The sequence below is a fragment of the Helianthus annuus genome, chromosome 1 (genome assembly GCF_002127325.2).
Source record: "Helianthus annuus cultivar XRQ/B chromosome 1, HanXRQr2.0-SUNRISE, whole genome shotgun sequence".
Lineage (NCBI taxonomy): Eukaryota > Viridiplantae > Streptophyta > Magnoliopsida > Asterales > Asteraceae > Helianthus > Helianthus annuus.
In genome coordinates this window covers 116780106-116799847 of record NC_035433.2, presented here as the reverse complement: position 1 = coordinate 116799847, position 19742 = coordinate 116780106, and the positions used below count along the sequence as shown (strand labels likewise).

General features: G+C 38.9%; 1 non-coding gene across 1 annotated transcript; it reads right to left on the bottom strand.

Moving 5' to 3' along the window:
- Positions 1-19228: 19228 nt before the first annotated feature.
- On the bottom strand, positions 19229-19335 carry LOC118483099. Its single transcript, XR_004869578.1, has one exon. It is a non-coding gene; the product is annotated as a small nucleolar RNA R71 (small nucleolar RNA).
- Between the last annotated feature and the right edge of the window lie 407 nt (positions 19336-19742).

Genomic DNA, 19742 nt, shown 5'->3' with positions numbered 1-19742 from the left:
AACACCATACCGTTTTAATAGTTTGCCAAAGTTAAAGTTCTTAAAATGAGATCCCCCATCACTAATGATCACCTAGGGAATCCCAAATCTAGAAATTGTATTTGTTTGTACAAAGTTGCAAATTACGGTATGGTCATTCATTTTAGTGGCGATCGCTTCTACCCACTTCAACACATAGTCGACCGCCACTAAGATATACAAATTACCATGCAAATTTGGGAATGGTCCCATGAAATCGATCCCCATACATCAAAAATATCTACTATGAGGATCGGTTGCATGGACATCTCATCCCATTTAGAAATATCCCCTAATTTTTGACACTCGACGCAGTTTTTAGCAAAGTTAAATGCGTCCTTAAAAATAGTCAGCCAATAAAGACCGTTATTGACCACTTTGTGGCCCGGTTTTGTGACCACTGAAATGGCCCCCACAAGCAAAAGAATGCAATTGCATCAAGACACTAGGAATCTCATTGTCCGGGGTGCATCTTCTGACGACTTGATCCGGACATATCTTGAATAAGTCCGGTTCTTCCAGTGTGTAGTATTTGATTTGAGAAAGAAAGCGCAACCTCTTCCTTCTATCCTAATGAGCCGGCAAATCACCTGTAACCAAATAGTTAACAATATTAGCATACTATGGTAATATTGAAACCTTTAAAATTTGCTCATCTGGGAAATTCTCGTTAATCTCCACACGTGAAGAATCCTCCTCCACTACCAACCGAGACAAGTGGTCCGCAACCACATTCTCACTTCCTTTCTTGTCTCGAATCTCCAAGTCAAACTCTTGTAGTAAGAGAACCCATCGGATTAGCCCCGGCTTAGCATCCTTCTTGTCCATGAGGTACCAAACTGCAGAATGATCAGAATACACAACAACTTTAGAACCCCATATAAGCCCGAAACTTATCCAACGCATATACCATCGCAATTAACTCTTTCTCGGTTGTTGTATAGTTTAATTGTGCATCCGAGAGAGTTTTACTTGCGTAATATATGGCAACCGGTTTCTTATTCACCCGTTGACCCAACACGGCCCCCACTGCAAAATCACTTGCATCATACATAATTTCGAATGGCAAAGACCAATTTGATGATTGCAAGATTGGGGCCTCAACCAACTTTTGTTTCAACACATTAAAAGCATTTTTACAATTTTCGTCAAAAACAAAGGGCACGTCCTTTAAGAAAAGGTTACATAAAGGTTTTGAAATGTCACTAAACCCCTTAATAAACCTCCTATAGAAACCTCCTATAGAAACCCGTGTGTCCCAAGAATGATCTGATACCTTTAACACTCGTGGGATAAGGTAGAGTGGAAATTACTTTAACCTTAGCATGGTCTACCTCGATCCAGCGACTTGACACCACAAGTCCCAACACTATTCTCTCTTGAACCATAAAATGGCTCTTTTCCCAACTCAAGACCAAATTAGTTTCGACACAACGTTTCAATACTTTTTCTAATTGGTCTAAGCAAGTTTCAAACGATGACCAAAAATGGAAAAATCATCCATGAAGATTTCCAAAGACTCCCCCACCATATGCGAAAAGATACTCATCATACACCTTTGAAAGGTGGCAGGGGCATTACATAATCCAAATGGCATTCGCCTAAATGCGAAAGTGCCATACGGACATGTAAATGTAGTCTTTTGTTAATCCTCTGGATGAATAGCAATTTGATTGCATCCGGAATATCCATCCAAGAAATAATAAAATTTTTATCCGGCTAGTTTTTCCACTATTTGGTCAATGAACGGTAAGGGAAAATGATCTTTGGAAGTAGCGGTATTCAACTTTCTATAATCAATACAAATACGCCACCCGGTTACCGGCCGGGTAGCTACCTCTTCACCTGCGTCATTTTTTACGACTTGTATACCTGCTTTCTTTGGGACAGCTTGTGTTGGACTCACCCACTGGCTATCAGAGATGGGATAAACAATACCCGCATCGAGCCACTTTAACACCTCCTTTTTGACAACTTCCCGCATATTTGGGTTCAACCTTCTTTGTGCATCATGGGGGGGGGGGTTGTTATGGTGTCGTCATTGTTGATGATCTTGTGCATCACTATTTGTAGGATCGTGTCCTGACCCGAATGAGTCGTTTAGAGGTGTTCAACTTCGTTTCAGGTGCGGAATAACAAGAAACGGAGGTAGAAATAGTTGATTCTTCACTTAATCTACTGTTTGTATTGATTTGACAACGATTACAGCTCGATCTTCACACCGGCAGTACTTCGGTATGGAATACAAGGCAACCATTATGATTTCGCTCATGAGACTCCTATTTATAGGGTGGATGATTTCGCTCATATGTACCTGACCACATAAGCGAAACCCGAACATTACCATATAAGCGAAACCCCCTGTTCCTATGAGCGAAATCCTCACTAAACCACATATAATCTCCTATTTTCTCGTAAATCGTGCCCTAATCTATACAATTCAATGTAAGACTCGATACAAGACGAAGTCGACAGATGTAGTGCACCAACAGAATACCCCTCAGATGTTGACGAGTCGACTATCGAGTCACGACAATGCTGTGTCTTCACATCTTCAGTCTTGATCTGTCTCTGGGCTTTTCTCTCTTTATCTTCATCAACAGACTCCCTTTTTAACCATATTTGCTTGAATATCTTTAGACTCCCCCTCTCGATTTGCTGGCATTCCTTTGTTCTTCAGCAACATCTGCATTAGGATCATTGTCTGGCTATTCATATTCCAGGATCGATACCTGGCTCAAACTCTATCTGCAGAGTCTTTAATTTTCAGGATCGAAACTTGGCTTTCTTCAATCAGAGTCCTTAGATATTGTGACCTAGCTCTTTGTCTTTAGATCCAAGATCGAAACCTGGCTATTCCTGCACATTCTTAACCCAGAAGTAAGATTTTAACAGATTAAGAATTTGAATGCACCAACAGTCTGAAATAATCAGACAACTCTCTCTCATAATCATACGCACCAACAACAACTCTCCCTCAACCACTTTCTTTATGATTAACCACTTGTTGATTTTCAAAACATATTTGATGTTCAATATACACTCCCCCTCACAACAATGTCATCATGTTTAGCATTCAGAATTTTGAAAATCAGCTTTTGTAGGATCGATCTGCGACCCGAACGAGTCGTTCAGAGGTAATTCTATCAAATACAGGTGCGGAAAACAAGTATTTGACTCAGGAACAGCTTGAATATCACTTTAAACACCTTTTCTATTGATATATAACAGATTCTGGTACAATCTCGATCCGGCAGCACCTCGGTACGAGTTTCGGCAAAACGTTACAAATGATCCGCTTTTAGAGCTATTTATAGTGTTTCAGGTCCGCCCCAAGGTACCATGTTCACATAAGCGAACCAACCTTGGTCGTATAAGCGGACCACACCTTTGACATAAAAGCGGACCTAACATGTCCCTATAAGTGAACCTATCTCTAAAAACCTATACAATCTCCTATTTTCTCGTACAACGTGCCCTGATCTAACATTCTAATACTATGACTCGATCCAAGACGAAGTCAACAGATGAAATGCACCAACAGACTCCCCCTCTGATGTTGACGGAGTGCCATCGAGTCACCACACTGTCTTCAATCTTCTGTCTTGATCAGCCACTGGGCTTTTCTCTATCTTCCTCTCTTTCTTTTCTATCATCAACAAACTCCCCATCACAAAAACTTTGACATCTTTCGAGTTTATTGAGTCCAAACTTGTACTCCCCCTCAAGTATAACATATTCTTCCTCAGATGTTAACATTTCCTGCATACACTCTACCACAAACATAAGATTTATGACAAACATTTAAGCATAAAATAAACATGCTTCAACTCAGACTCCCTCACATATGCACCAACTAACACTCTCCCTCAAACCTCTTTCTCTATGATGAACCATTTGAAAAGGTTAGAATATGAAAACATTTAATTTCACACACACACTCCCCCTCAAATTTTGCTCATCATGTTTAGCACTTTGAATTTTGAAAATCGGTTTTTCAATATCAGTTGTCGAAAATCTTTTTGTATTTTCAAAAAATTTATGCTAAAGCACACTAAAATCTTTTTGGTTTTTCTGAGAGAAAATAAAATTGACACCAATTATAAAGAGAATACAGAAATGAAATATTTACAAACAAAATTTTTGTGAGTTTGTGCAAGAGGATCATATCAGTATATGAGACATATCACCAACACCGTTAAGCTTTAAACATTCTCAGTTCTAAACAATTTACCTAGATTGTCAGTATGTTTGTCCACTTAAATTTTCACACAGACTTCAATTGATTCGAGATATGATATTAATGTTTTAGAGACTTAAACTTAATTGTGTATCACTCCACTTGAATATACTCCTGTATCCAGATCCCAAATATTCAGTCTTACAGGTGAGTATACCACAGATGATATCTGTAAAGGGGTAGATGCGAAACCGTGAGAGCTCAGGTCAGAACTTTCGTTCAGCAGAGAGATGACGGCTCGACTTTTGGTGGGTCCCCTTTAGAGGATCTTTTGATTACAACAGCAGCGAGTATCAATTTTATTGTTTCATCAGCTTGCTGAGGGCGGCGCTTTTTCAAGCATTTGCAGAAAGTATTATCCGGGGACTAGGTCAGAACATCCATTCAGCAGAAGTCCTGGGATAATACCCCAGATATCACTGAGTATAAAGACCTAGTATCTCAGAATACGGGACCTTTCAAACAAGATTTCGGGGGTTACCCATATATTCAAGAATAGTTACCCACGAATCAAGCAAGTTTGATTTAGGTTTATATCTCGTTTCAATTTACTAAATGTGCGAAAATCTACTGACACATCCGCAGTAAGATCGTTTATCACATTTTGACTTTCCAATTCTTTAGCATGTTGTGATAGTCCACTGATGTACTATCATTTCCTCTTTTTCACAACAAAACTCATTTTTGATTTTATCATGTTTTTTTGCTTTTTCAAATTTTCTAATGTTTTTGGATTTTCTGAAAATTTTCTTACTCCCCCTAAAATGCAAACACATTAACGAAAATATGAAAACAAACTGTACAGAAACATGACAACCGATATCAAATCACCTCAAATCGCCATTCACTAGGCATAAACAATCAGAACTCCCCCTATCAACAAACTATTTTCCCATTTAGATTTCAAAACACTTAAGTTTGTTTTAATCAAAATGGTTTTTCCGGAAAATAAGTTTGATTGATTTTACCACTTGTAGATTTAACAAACAAATGTTCGGGGATATGGTTCATCATCTTGTCTTCCAACCAGATGTAGGAAAATACAAGTACAACTTAATGTCCTTGATTTACCATATGTAATCAAATCATCTAACCACTTGTAATTATAACCAACAAACATAAACAAACCTCTTTACCGATTATATAATTGACGTTACCGAATAAAATTCAAGAAAGATGCTGATTCATGCTCCACGCTTACCAACCTGGGAGCTCCGGCAAGTCCTGAGACTTACTGTTCATAATATGTACCATCCCAGTCACAAACCAGGGATGGTTCAACCTTTTCTTTCGTTGTTTTCTTCTCATAAAATTCCTTAACCCCTTTGACTTTTCGATCAATCATCTTGCCAAAGATGTGTTTTACCTTGGGGTTAAAGACCTTCTCAGCATCAAATTCCTGTTCATCATGATAAAATTGGTTAGAAATTTCAACTTTACCAATTTTCTTTTTATAATTCTCAGCCCGAAGTAATGGAAACTCCTCATCATTAACAATCGGAACTGATTTTTCAACTTTTACATCAGCTTCACATTCTGAAACAACTTGTGGCTCAACTGACTTTGTGGAATCAGTTTCATCGCCCGAAGATAGCTCCTCTGATTTTGATTCATCAGAATCATTGCTAGAGCTTTCACCATCCTTCTTAACAATCCATTTCTGGTTGTCAGATTTGGCTCTCTTCTTGTAAAACTTGTTCGAACTCTCACCAATTTCAAAAATAGAATCTTTGAACAATTTTGTTCTATCAAGTGGTGATTCGAACGCAAACACTTTCTCTTTGATTTTACGAAATACTCCCTGTTTTGATTGTATCACCTTAGAACAATCTTTGGCAATATGTCCAACATTGTTGCACTTGAAACAGGTTCTCGAGTCTCTCTTCTGCTCAGCCATCTTCTTCAACTCAACTTGTTTCTTCGCAAGAAACTCACTGTTCGATTCTCTCCAAAACTTTGATTTTTCTTCTTCTTCACTTGATGTACCTGAAACAAATGACATTTTGGATTTAAAATCACGAACATATTTTTCATTTTTCTGTTTTTCTGTAGGAGTAAACCCTAATCCTTTCTTTTGAAATTACCGTTATGGTTTGATCTCTTTTGGAAATCTGAACCAGAACTGTAATTCTTTTTCTTGTTTAATCTCTGTTGTACTCTTGAGGTGTATTTAGGTTTTTCATTAAGACATAAGCCTTTTATTTCAGAAATATTAATTTCTGTGAGTATGAAAACCTTTTTTATCAAATCAGTTTTGACACCTCTTATTGGAAATTCCTCATCAGAATATAATTTGTCAGAATTATTCAAAGTGTAAGCAACTTTAAACAACCCATCATCCAAATTAGATTTTGATAACAGGAATTCTTTGTCATAGACTATTTTTCCCTGTTTTTCTGTTTGACCCGGAGTGCTTGACTCAGACTTTGACTCTGACGCGGACTCCGACTTTGACTCCTCTATCTCATCGTTTTCTAACACATGATCCACGACGTTCTTCATTAATTGAGACTGTTGATCAGTGTCATACGATGTAAACACAACATCAATACTTTCTGGTAGATTAACTGATGACTCTGACTCCCACTGTAAGTTTGTGGCTTTTTTGACTCTTTCATCGTCAGGATATCTAGGAAAATATCCATTTTCCAGCGGGGGTGGACACTTGTTATAACTGACACCTTGCTTCTTACCAGATGGCGTCTTTTCAGTGTCTTTTTTCTTGTCATTCTTCTTCTTGTCAGCAGTCTTTTCATCAGCACCTTTTCCAACTTCTTTCTCTTCAGTTACCTCATCATCTTCCCATACCTTCATACTTTCAACTGTCGGATAAATCTTGTCAATAACATAGGAAGTACATGAGTAACTTTTTAATAAACGATTTACTCGTTTAGTTTCAATTCTTTGCAATTCAAGCTTCTGTTCTAAAGCAGCACATTTTTCAATGTAGTTGTTTACAACTTTTTGTTTCGTCATGAACGCTCCCTGAAGTGTCCTCATCGCAACAGCTTGCTCTTCACTCGTTTGATTGTACTGATTCATTGTCTTGTTCAGCACATCATACGACTCCTTCAGACTGTTCAAGTTGTAAATCAATGTGCTATTCTTCTTCTTCACAGCTTCACAATTTTCACATTTCACCGGAATCTATTTTGCATCAACTTGTTCTTCAACCTTAACTTAGGCACTTCTGTCACTTTTTTTCTTCTCACCACCGGTAGCTCTTCATCATCACTACTCACCGGCGTCCTAATCTCCTTTTTCTTCTTCTTGAGCTTTACGTCTTCACTATCACTCTCAGCAACCAATTTCATATCTTCTCTATATTTTCTTGCCCAATACTCCGTATCATCATCACTATCATCTACAATCTTTGTTGTAAAAGCAGTGTAAGCTGTGGTTTGATCAGGGATATAATCATCCCAAGTGAAATTTGCCCAGCTAAAACCCTCTGCTAGCTTTTCATCTTCTTGATCAATCAAACAAGCTTTTCCATTATCTGGAATATATTTATCCCAGTTAAACGACTGTTTTCTATCTTGATTAACCACACAAGCTCTCTTTCCTGAATCTTCAATCACATCCCTTCCATGTGCAGTTTGAGCTTGATGTTTAGGTTGTTCAGATGATGATTGTTGACAACTTGGTGATAGACGGCTTTCCGATAGTAATCATTGTTATTGTTGAACTGATTTTGAGCTCCACTTGCTTCTCGGTTTGTGCACTCTCTCTTGAAGTGTCCTTTTTCCCTGCACCGAAAACAAGTAACTTTAGATTTGTCAAAACCTAAAGTAGAAACATTCGCATCACGAAGATCATCTCTCCCCGTGATTTGTTTGAACTTCTCAGCTCTCCGTAAAACACTAGCCAGACACCACTTTATGTCCATAAGCTCCATCTCCTCTGCATCTATCTGGTCATAATCTTCTTTAGTTAACATTGGATTGCCGATACGACCTGCAACAAAACAAGTGTAAGATTCCAAAACCATTCCTAATAATGACATTTGGTTTTTGGCAACTTCTTCAGAATAATCTTGATCGTTTTCAAGATTTAACACTATGTTGCACTGTAATTTTCTTCCGTTTTTAGTTGCAGAGATGTTTGGATCATATGATGAAAATGAAGTAAAGCTGGTTTTGCTGTTGGACCCTGATGATGGACTTCCAGATGAATTCTTGGCACTGTAGGCAGTTTCAACCTTTGGAGATAAATTTGAAGACTTCTTCTCATTCACCCCTGCCTTATAATACAGCCCGATGTCCTGTTCACCATCGAAATCTTTCATTCTGATCACTTTTCTCTGTTCCATTTCCTGAGCCTCTATTTTCTCAATGAACTTACTAAGCGTCAGATTACTGAAACCTTTCTTGTTTCTGAGCATCATCAAATATGTGCCCCACGTCTCATAAGGCAATGCATCAGAAAGCTTCTCAATCAGCTCATCAGTACTCTTCTCAATACTTAACCTTTTCATATTTGCAAGCAGATTACAATAACGTTCAATAATCTCTCTCGTACTCTCATTCTTTAACCCTCGGAACAAATCAAATTCTTTCTTCAGAAGTGACTTCTTGCTCTTTACCATCTCCTCACTTCCCTTAAACTTCGATCGCAACGCTTTCCAAATCGAGTACGAAGTTCCATTGTGCTGTAGAAGAACCATTATATCCTCTTTCACTGCCTGTTGAAGAAGACTAAGCATCATTTTCTCATCTTTGTACTTCTTTCTAGCGTCAGCACTAAGATCTTTGATTGGAACGGGTTCTTCATCATCGTTCAATGGTCGAACATACTTCGTCTCCACGCATTCCCAAGCATCAAGATAATTCGCTTGAACCCAATTCTCAAACCGACCTTCCCAACCTTTAAGTTCTTCGATGTTCCTGAGATATTGAGCTAATTCTGACCATTGGAACTGTTTGAAACAGAAAAAGAAGGTGTAGAAGACAGAAATTTTGAAGAATCTCAGTTATTTTCTGTAGAACTCCTCCTCCTGAAGCTCTGATACCAATTGTAGGATCGATCTGTGACCCAAACGAGTCGTTCAGAGGTAATTCTATCAAATACAGGTGCGGAAAACAAGTATTTGACTCAGGAACAGCTTGAATATCACTTTAAACACCTTTTCTATTGATATATAACAGATTCTGGTACAATCTCGATCCGGCAGCACCTCGGTACGAGTTTCGGCAAAACGTTACAAATGATCCGCTTTTAGAGCTATTTATAGTGTTTCAGGTCCGCCCCAAGGTACCATGTTCACATAAGCGAACCAACCTTGGTCGTATAAGCGGACCACACCTTTGACATAAAAGCGGACCTAACATGTCCCTATAAGTGAACCTATCTCTAAAAACCTATACAATCTCCTATTTTCTCGTACAACGTCCCCTGATCTAACATTCTAATACTATGACTCGATCCAAGACGAAGTCAACAGATGAAATGCACCAACAACTTTCCAATATCAGTTGTCGAAAATCTTTTTGACTTTTTCAAAAATTTATGCTTAAACACACACAAATTCCTTTTGAGTTTTTTTTTTCAAAAGTAAATGACACTACTTGTAAAGACAAAGACTGACACTAATTGTAGAAACAACAACATGCAGAAATGAAAATATTTACAGACAACATTTTTGTGAGTTCGTGTAAGAGGATCATATCAGTTTATGAGACATGTCACTAACACCGTTAAGCTGCATTACATTTTCAGCTCTAAACAATTTACCTAGATTGTCAGTATGTTTATCCTTTTAAATTTTCACACAAAGTTCAATTGATCCGAGATACGATGTTAATGTTTTAATTACTTGAACTTATCCGTGTGTCCTACTACATGAATATACTCCCATATCCAGATCCCAATATTCAGTCTTACAGGTGAGTATACCACAGCTGATATCTGTCAGGGGTTAGATGCAAGGGCCGTGAGAGCTCAGGTCGATACTTCCGTATACGCAAAGAGATAACGGCTTCGACTTTTGGTGTGTCCCCTTTAGAGGATCTTTTGATTACAACAGCAGCGACTATCAATTTTATTGTTTCATCAACATGCTGAGGGCGATGCTATGTTTCAAGAATTTGCGAAAAGCATTATCCGGGGACTAGGTCAGTACTTCCATACAGCAGAAGTCCCGGGATAATACCCCAGATATCACTGAGCATAAAGACCTAGTATCTCAGAATAAGGGACCTTTCAAACAAGATTTTAGGGGTTACCTATATATCCAAGAAGTTGTTAACCCACAGAACAAGCAAGTTTGAAATTTAATGTTTATATCTCGTCACAATTTACTAAATGTGTAAAAATCTACTGACACATCCGCAGTAAGATTGTTTATCACATTTTATCTTTACAATTCTTTAGCATGTTGTGACAGTCTACTGATGTACTATCATTTCCTCTTTTCACAACAAAACTCATTTTTGATTTTATCATGTTTTTGTCTTTTTCAAATTTTCTAATGTTTTTGGATTTTCTGAAATTTTCTACTCCCCCTAAAATGCAAACACATTTCTAAGGAAATTTGAAAACAACTAGACTCTTGACCCACTAGAAACATGAAATGTAAAACAACCTGTACAAAACTTGACAACTGACATCGAATCACATCAAATCACCATTCACTAGGCATAAACAATCAGAACTCCCCCTATCATAAACCATTTGCTCATTTAGATCTCAAAACACTTAAGTTTGTTTTAATCAAAATGATTTTTCTGGAAAATGAGTTTGTTTTTATCACTTGTAAGTTTACCACTTGGTAAATATGGGGATACGGTTCATCATCTTGTCTATCGTTTATCCATATGTAGTAAATCAAGTACAACTTAATGTCCTTGATTTACCATTTGCAATCAAGCAACCTTTGTACCAATTGTAAAAATAACCACTTGTAAGAACACATAATACCACTTGTAGGTATAATCAAGCAATACCAGTTGTAGGAATGTTACGTCTACATAACCATTTTGCCACTTGTAGGATTGATCACAAAGATGCCGATTCCTGCTTCACACTTACCAATCTGGAAGCTCCGGCATAGTCCTTCACCAGTAAAATTTTATCAACTTTCAAGCCTTTTCAAACAAACTTTTCAAACATCAGAATGATGCCGATTCCTGATCCACGATATAAACTTGGGATCTCCGGCATAGTCCTTTGACTTCAAGGGAAACAGACTTCCATCCAAGTCTTTTCAGACTTGATGGCTTTTAATTCTTGCGCAGTGGGGTTGTATGTTGCCTTTTTAGTTGCATAAAAATCTTTAACCCCCTTTGCTTTCCCATTCAGCATTTTCCCAAAAATTTTCTTTACACTTCCATTAAAAGTTTTCTCGACATCAAACTTTGTTTTCTCATTGTAAAACTGATTCAAGATATCAACCTTTCCTACTTTATGCTTAACTTCTTCAAATTTCAGTGATGGAAACTCATCATCATTCACTGAAATTTTCACATCAACCTGTGGCTCTTCTGGCTTTGTGGAACCAGATTCATCGCCGACTTTTATATCAACCTTTTTAGCAACCCACACTTGGTTGTCTTTCTCTTTCTTTTAATAAAAATTCTTCTTCGAACACTCACCAACCTCATAAGTTGAATTTTCAAAAATTTTAAGTCTATTGGTTAGTGGTTCATCATCAGCAACTTTTTCTTTAAGCTTTTTAGAGACTCCCTGTTTTGCTTTGGTGTTTTTCTGACAATTCCATGCAATGTGACCAACTTCATTGCATCTGTAACAGGTACGAGTTTCCTTTGTATATGACACTTCATATCCATTCTTCCTCTTCTCAGCAAGAAACTCCTGGTTTGACTGTCTCCAGAATGGTTTCTTCTGTTCCTCTTCTGAGCTTCCACCTGACACAAATTCTGTTTTTGTTTTAGAATTTTTATCATTTTTATGGTTTTCTGGTGGAATAAATCCTAATCCTTTCTTTTTGTAGCTACGATTTTGGTTAGATTTCTTTTGAAAATCAGAACCAGAATTGTAACCCTTTTTCTTGTTTAAACGTTGTTGAACTCTTGAAGTGTACTTTTTAGGTTTTTCATTAAGATTTAAATCTTTTATTTCAGAAATATTAGTTTCTGTCATTATGAAAACCTTTTTGATCATGTCAAATCGAACACTTCTAATTGGAAACTCTTTATCAGAGTATAATTTGTCCGAATCATTTAAAGTGTATGCGACTTCAAATGTTTCATCATCCAAATTTGTTTTTGATAACAAAAATTCTTTACTGTAAGACCGTTTAACCAACGACTTTTGACTGTTGACTGATGAATTTGACCCTCCAGACTCAGACTTTGACTCGGACTCCTCATCAGTATCCAACACCTGATCGACCACCTTTATGATTAACTCAGACTCATGATCAGTGTCAAACGAGGTGAACGTGACATCAATGTTTTCTGGAAGTTCATCAGTTGTGTCGGTTTTTAGCTTTATATTGACTACTTTTTCAAGTTGCTCCTCGTTTGGTTTTCTAGGAGAATATCCTTCCCAAATTGGAGGCGGACACTTGTTATAGCTAACAGTCGGTTTCTTACCAGTATCTTTCTTCTTCGGCTTCTCATCTTGAAAAACTTCCATACCTGCAACAGTTGGGTAAATACGATCAATGAGATAATCGGAACTAGAATAACTTTGTAACAAACGTCTAATTCTCTCATTTTCAATTTTCTCTATCTCCAACTCTTGCTTCCACTTAGCACTCTGTTCGATGTAAAAGTTGATGGCTTTCTGCTTTGTCATCATCACAGCATTCATCATCGTAAGTGCTTGTTCTCTTTCTGAGTTTGTCTTTTGGAGACCAGTTACTGTTTTGTTCAAGACATCATAGGATTCTTTCACATAATTGAGGCTGAACAGTAATTGCTCCTTCTTCTTTTCATACTCAGCAATTATCTCATTCTATGCTACACATTCCCTGCATGCTTCCAAGAACTTCGTGCAAGGCTTAACTACTTCAACAATCTTCTCAATCTCGATTGTCTTTACCGCTTCAATCACTTTTTCTTCTTCTTTCACCTTCTCAACTTCAGTAGTCTTCTCAGCAACACTTTCAACATTCTCTTTCTGAACAACACTTTCAACCTTCATTTCCAGTTGTTCTTTTGCAGCTCTTTTCTCCTTCAGTTTTTCCATGCGATCTGCAAAAAAAGAAATGAAAACTTTCAGGAGAAAGATGAGATTTTGCAATATTGATATGTTTTTCCTCCTCATCATCACTACTGCTATCATCTGAAGGTGACTGATCAAACTGTACAGACTTTTCAGAAATAACATCTGATACATCAGAATCTAACGGTGTTTGATCAAATACAACTTCTTTTTCTGAGTTAACATCATTATGCACACTCTCATCTGAACTCTGTGAGCCTTCATCAGCACTTTCTGAGCTTTCATCAGATGCAACAGACTCTTCCACCACACTTTTCACAGTCTCTCCAATAGACTTCATCCAGGTGGCAAACATGTCTGGTTCTCTGACAATCTTTGCAATGAAAGCTTTAAAATCACCCTTTTCATCAACAAACATATCCCAGCTGAATCCTTCAGGTAGTTGTTCATCATCTTGATCAACTAAACAGGCTTTGCTATCAGGAGATATGTAGTTGCTCCAGTTAAAATCCACTAAACACGCTCTCTTTGAATCCTCAATCTTTCTACCATGAGCCGTCTGTGAGTCTTGTGATTGACCGACCTGCTGATAAATGGCTTTCCGGTAGTAGTCGTCTTTTCCAAATGGATTCTGAGCTCCACTAGCTTCCCTGTTCTTGCACTCCCGCTTGAAATGGCCATTCTCCCTGCATCGAAAACAAGTAACTTTAGACTTATCAAAACCTAAAGTAGAAACATGAGCATCAAGAAAGTCATTTCTCCCGGTAATTGTCTTGAACTTTTCAGCACGTCTAAGAACACTCGCAAGACACCATTTGATATCCATTAATTCCATCTCTTCTGCGTCTATCTGATCGTAATCCTCTTTGGTGAGCATAGGATTTCCTATCCGACCAGCAACTAGACCTTCATATAAAAGCAACACTGAACCAAGTAGAGCCATGTGGTCTTTTGCAGTATCTTCTGAAAAACTTTGACCTTCTGGAAGATTTAGAGCGATGTTGCACTGAATTACGTAACCATTTCCTGTTTTTGTACTCTGAGATTGAAAACTTGTATTTGACTCTTTAGGATTGACACTCGGAAATGATGAGAATCCACTACTGCTTTTGTTTGAACCCTGATCAGCTTTTTTTGATGAATCCCCAGCACTAAAAGCAGTTTGGATTTTCGGACTTCTCTCAGATTCTGGAACTGGAATACTACCTTTATAATACATCTTTACGTCCTGTTGACCACTCGGACTGTTCATCCTTGCGATCTTTTGTTGTTCTAAATCCTGACTCTCGATCTTTTCTATGAACTGAGAGATAGTCAATCCATCATAAACACCCGTGTTTTTCAGAATCATCAAATACGTTCCCCACTCTTTCTGTGGTAACGCATCGGCCAATTTGTCTACCCACTCTTCACGATCTTTTGTAATACTCAACATTGACATCGATCGCACAAGGTGGCAGTAACGTTCAATCAACTTAGTATCCTCTCCCGGTAAGCTACTGAACAGATCAAACTCTTTCTTTAGCAACGCCTTTTTGCTCTTAATCATGTTCTCACTACCCTCAAATTTGACTTTAAGTGCATCCCAGATTGACTTTGCAGTTTTATCATGCTGTAGCAGAATGAATATGTCTTCCTTGATAGCTTGTTGAAGCAGACTGATCATCATTTTCTCAGCTTTGTACATAACCCGTTCCTGATCCGTGAACTCAGATAACTCTTTGAGAACTTGCAGATCTGTTCGAGGCAACACATATTTCTTCAGAATACATTCCCATGATCTAACATGGTTTGCCTGAACCCAGTTCTCGAATCTGTCTTTCCACCCGTAATATTCTTCAATACTCATCAATTTCGGGGGCTTTTGGGTAGTTCCCGTCTCGTTTTCTAAACTCATAGCTTGAGCAATAGCAGCTGGACCAGACGGTGTTGCAAACGCATTATAGAATTCGGTATCCATGACTTGTCAACACGTATTTCAAAATCTGTGACAAATAAACGAAATCAGATACTTGACACTATGAGCGAAATCCCAGATAGTCCACTGAAGCGAAATCACTTGTTGTACACAAGAGCGAAATCCTAATGTTCACAAGAGCGAAATACTTGTTCTTGGAGGTTCACAAAAGCAAAATCTCAGATTATGCATCTATGAGCGAAACTATCAGGCAATTTGGAGCGAAACCCTTTAGATTGTGTGACACAAGAGCGAAACCAAGATTGTCAAATAAGCGAAATTACAAGTTGTCCGTAAAAGCGAAACCTAGTCCGAAGGTAATTTGATCCATTTTAATCCGTATTTAGGTCCGAAACTTTCCAGGGTTTGTTAATATCCAATTGTCTATGATCTGTGAAATTTTGAGCAAATTTTGACCGGTAAAACTTTCTGAATTGAATAAAGAAGGTGTAGAAGTCAGAAAACAAGATGAATTCCAACTAATCTCTGCAGAACTCCTCCTGAGCTCTGATACCACTTGTAGGATCGTGTCTTGGCCCGAATGAGTCGTTCAGAGGTGTTCAACTTCGTTTCAGGTGCGGAATAACAAGAAACGGAGGTAGAAATAGCTGATTTTTCAATTAATCTACTGTTTGTATTGGTTTGACAATGATTACAGCTCGATCTTCACACCGGCAGTACTTCGGTATAGAATACAAGGCAACCATTATGATTTCACTCATGAGACTCCTATTTATAGGGTGGATGATTTCGTTCATATGTACCTGACCACATAAGCGAAACCCTAACATTACCATATAAGCGAAACCCCCTGTTCCTATGAGCGAAATCCTCACTAAACCACATATAATCTCCTATTTTCTCGTAAACTGTGCCCTAATCTATACAATTCAATGTAAGACTCGATACAAGACGAAGTCGACAGATGTAGTGCACCAACACTATTGAAGGACTAATACCCTTCAAATCTGTTATGGTCCATCCAATAGCCTCCCTACTGGTGACCAATACCTTCATTAACTTCTCCACTTGCTCCTCGGTCAAATTTGATACAATAATGACCGGGAGCGTGTTGCCTTCACCAACATAAGCATACTTAAGATGCTTTGGCAACACCTTCAACTCCACTTCCGACGGCTCCGACAATGACGGCTTCAATTTCGTGTCGATGGTTTCTGGTAAGCTCTCCACTTGGTGCGTCCATATCGGTTTTCCCTCTTTAACCGCAAGCACCTCCAAACTCTTCACCTCCTCGTCTATGCTCCGATTCATCTCCACCTGTGACCTGTCAAACTGATGTGTGTAAAATGCAACATATAAATCACATCAATTAAGGCATAAAACTAACCCTTTTTGAGTACTAATGTTGGAAAATAGTGTTTTTGTCTTCCTTTTGCATTTTCAGGATTAAATGAGCTCAAAATCACAAAAGAAGCAAAAAGACAACTAATTCTAGCATAAATACAAGAAAAGGAACAAAAGTAGACTGCCCGGACCCTCAACGGCACCTCCCAAGGCAAAGGAGAAGAAACAGAGTCTGAACACGCCCCGTGTCCAGCGAACACGGGGGCGTGCCCAGGAAGCAGCAGAAAAGACAAACCAGTAGAAGCTTCCATTGCCCACCACGGGGCCGTGTCCAGCGGGCACGGGGGCGTGGTGAAAGTACAGCAGGCGCATTAATTGTAATTCGCAATTACAATTAATGAAGTGAGAGAATGTCAGACGGCCACGGGGCCGTGTCCAGCGGACACGGGGCCGTGTCCAGCCTTCTGTTCAGCCTATAAATAGAGGAGCTTGGCTTCATTCTCTCTCATCCCTTGGCACACCACCTCTCTCACACCTCATCCACCACCCACCACCACCATAACACCATCATCCACCACCATCATCCATTGTCCATCGTAGAGTGTGTGAGTCGTCTCGGGATCCAAGATTGATCGTAAGAGTTCTTGACAATCAAGGCCATGTTTGCCTAAATCTCTTACATCACTTGGTGAAGACAAGTGTTTAGTATAATACTTTTTATTTTTAATCTTTTGCACTTTTTATTTGGTTTTGTATTAATGACTTTAATAACTAGTTACTTATGTTGAAGGTGATCTTTCCTTATCGTTTGTCCGTGGTGTCTTGGCATTATTTTACTGTCTATATAAAATAAAAGATTTTCACCATTCATATCTCCACGGTCTATATGGAGGTATGTTGGCTACCTGGTCGGGGGTTAAGGGAACGGTTTGGTAAGGGTCTTGCCCTTGTTCAGCGTTTAGAGGTCCTGCTTGGGACCTGGGTCAAATTTAGTAGGATCTCCTTCAATGCCCATAGGTATTGGATGGCGGGGATCCAAACTCTTTGACCCCCTCATAAGTTAACTACTATTAATACTATAACCCGGCTATTTAGGACTGTATCCCTGCTGACTCAGACTACTTAGCCGAGGGTAACGTCACCGCCAAAAGCGGGGCCTACCACAATTTGCATTAATAACTTAATTCATTATCTTTCAATAATCCGACCCTTTAGGATTGTATCCTTGCTGACTCAAACTACTGGGTTGAGGGTAACGTCGCCTTCAAAAGAGGGGCCTACTACAATAACTAAGATAATCTCTTAAACAAGTGCAAAAGTGCGAAAATAATCAAAGGTTATACTAATACACGTGTCGGATCCAAGTGATTCATCTTGTCTATCTGTTTTTATTTTATTTTTATTTTCAGCATTTAGTTAGTTTTTATTTTTCTTAGTTTAAAACATTTTTCTCACTTTTTGATTTGATTAGACGTTGAGGATAAACCGGTATTAAAAGCTCTTGTGTCCTTGGACGACCTCGGTATCTTACCAACACTATACTACGTCCACGATGGGTGCACTTGCCCATATGTGTGTTTAGTGTTAGTAAATATCGTGTTTTATAAATTTAAAACTTGGCTAAAAGTGTAAAAAGGGGCTTAAATATATATCAAAAATATAACACACTTCACGCACATCAAGTTTTTGGCGCCGTTGCCGGGGACACAAGGATTTTAAGAAAGTTAGGAATCAACGGCCTAATCATATTTTTATTTTTCTTTAATTTTTGTTTAGGAATTTTTTTTTAGATTTTCAGCTTCTGCAGAGCTCAACACGGGGCCGTGCCTGGTCGGACACGGGCCGTGCTCAGCATTGTTACTGGCAGTTTTTTGTTTTTCAAGTTACAGAAGGCTGACCACGGGGCCGTGCCGGTGCAACACGGGGCCGTGTCCAACTTCCAGTAACTGGGATCTGAAAAACAATCACTGTAATTCCGACCACGGGGCCGTGTTCGCTCAACACGGGGCCGTGGTGAACCTTCTGACCAACATTCTTTTCTGTTTTTATTGCAGGACTTGGAACCCGACGCCAACCTCACGTAGTGTATGAGCTCCAGTTCCAATAAAGACATAAAAGAACCATTAGAAGAACCCGAACGCTTTCTCAGAAAAAGGTTAAAAGCCAAAAACCAAGAGAAGGTTTCGGGTGATCCACCTCCAATGGCGGACCAACGTACCCTTATGGATTATCTACGGCCCACCGTAGGTAATCTAGGCGCCGCTATCAATGCTCCGAATGTCGAAGCCAATAACTTCGAGCTTCGACCGCATTTGATACAAATGCTCCAAAACTCCGCAACCTTCCACGGACTTGCGGACGAGGATCCCCATCTACATATAACTAATTTCTTAGAAATATGTGATACCTTTCGGATCAATGGAGCATCAAACGACGCCATCCGCCTCCGTATGTTTCCATTCTCGCTAAAAGACCGAGCGAAAGCTTGGCTCAACGCCCTCCCAGCTGGTTCGGTAAACACCTGGGATGAACTAGCCCAAAAATTTCTATATAAGTATTTCCCTCCTGCTAAAACTGCTAAATTAATGGCTTAAATTAATACATACTCACAAGAGGACGGGGAATCCTTATATGAAACTTGGGAAAGGTTCAAGGAGCTATTACGCAAGTGTCCCCATCACGGCCTCGCAATATGGCAACAAGTATCCACTTTCTACAATGGATTGTTGCCACACGCTAGGCAGACACTTGATTCTAGCTCCGGGGGACTTCTAGGTAACCGACGCCCACATGAAATATATAATCAGATTGAGGAAATTGCTCAAACCAATTTTCAATGGCACACCCCCCGGGGAAATAAGTCTATCGCCCCGGGCGCCCATAAGGTCGACGAAAGCACTTCTTTACAAGCCCAAATCGAGGCCCTTTCTTCAAAAATAAAAAAATTAGAAATGACAAAAACAGTCTCGGTTATGGCTTGTGAAGGGTGTGGTGGGTCACATGAAAATTGGAGTTGCATGAAAGAAACGGACGATCAACAAGAAATGGTAAACTACATTGATAATAAACTTAGGCCGTTGGGTCCTCCAACGG